General features: G+C 53.4%; 1 protein-coding gene across 1 annotated transcript in view; it reads right to left on the bottom strand.

The window, feature by feature from the left end:
- The window catches only part of LOC115189962 (protein Wnt-5b), a 139,901-nt gene extending 138,885 nt beyond the window's left edge, over nt 1–1,016 (bottom strand). The window contains exon 1 of the mRNA XM_029748489.1: nt 32–1,016. The gene's annotated coding sequence lies outside the window, so the exon portion shown is untranslated. The remainder of the gene's footprint in view (nt 1–31) is intronic.
- Between the last annotated feature and the right edge of the window lie 405 nt (nt 1,017–1,421).

Below are 1,421 nucleotides of genomic sequence, written 5' to 3'. Positions count from 1 at the left end.
CGTGGCAAGATATAAAATAATGTGTCCTTACTTGTATCGTTTAGTTGCACGACCGTTTCCCCCTGAGCGTTCGGCGGTCCAAACCGTTCTCCAGAGTTCCGGTTCCAGAACGAAGTCTCTTCGTTGAGAGAACAACTCTGAACGACAGATTATACAACTATGAGTTTTCCACGAAAAATAGACAAATTCCACCTCCGTTAAATTACACTTGGCACGGGAGTTCCTTTTGTCGTTGACTAATTTCGCAACAAGTTCCACAGAAAAGTGTTTCGGTCCGATCCAAAAGAACCCGCTCAGTTCGCTCCTCCGTGTCGGATATCGGTCTTCGCTCTCCTGTTCCCGGCGGCGGGGACAGTTGTTTGCTCCGCTGGCATAGCTAACATAGCAATAAGAAACAGGTGTACAATACAAATGATTTCAAGATTAGTTGCTCCGTCTCCAAACGATTACGCAGCGTCTCTGTTTCACGCAAAATAAACCTACGCGAAGTATTCCAGTTAGTGAGATGACAGACGCTGCTCGGGACAGAGAGCGTGAAACAAAAGAAAATATGAACTAGGGATGATGCCTCCACTTTTAGCAGCCGACCCCAGCCTGCTTACAAACGAACGAACGCCAGTCACACTCAAGAAGGGAACGTTTCACAGTAGCAACACCACCAGAGCCTGAGGATATCCAGATATGTATTGTTCCCCTTCAACGATGCATTCCTTTAATAAAGCCCCGGCCCCCTGTAAACCCCAGTCCCCGGCGGCGCGAGCCGTGTGACAGGCAGAGCTGGGTTGAAGTCTCGCACGGGGCGTCCGGTAGCGGTGTAGTTTAAGTTAGCGGCAGAGAGCGGATAGACTTCCACAGTCCTCTAGTCGATGTTCGAGTTTAGAGAGAGTGAGTTGGGAGAGTGAGTTGGGAGAGTTTCGCCCAGTGCTAAGCCCATGCGCCTGCCCTCTTCACATAGCTGTCTTCGGAGCGGGGTAATAAAGTAGCGGGAGGGGATATCCCACAGCACCCCAGCAACTCCCACAGGACTGGACAGGACTGGACAGGAGGTCTGGACAGGAGGACTGGACAGGAGGTCTGGACAGGAGGTCTGGACAGGAGGGCTGGACAGGAGGACTGGACAGGAGGTCTGGACAGGAGGTCTGGACAGGAGGATGGACAGGAGGTCTGGACAGGAGGATGGACAGGAGGTCTGGACAGGAGGACTGGACAGGAGGATGGACAGGAGGTCTGGACAGGAGGATGGAGAGGAGGTCTGGACAGGAGGACTGGACAGGAGGACTGGACAGGAGGATGGACAGGAGGACTGGACAGGAGGTCTGGACAGGAGGACTGGACAGGAGGTCTGGACAGGGCTGGACAGGAGGACTGGACAGGAGGACTGGACAGGAGGTCTGGACAGGAGGACTGGACAGGAGGATGGA

This window comes from Salmo trutta, unplaced genomic scaffold (genome assembly GCF_901001165.1).
Source record: "Salmo trutta unplaced genomic scaffold, fSalTru1.1, whole genome shotgun sequence".
Taxonomy (NCBI): Eukaryota; Metazoa; Chordata; class Actinopteri; order Salmoniformes; family Salmonidae; genus Salmo; species Salmo trutta.
The sequence above is the reverse complement of the archived record's forward strand: the minus strand, read 5'-3'. Positions and strand labels throughout refer to the sequence as shown.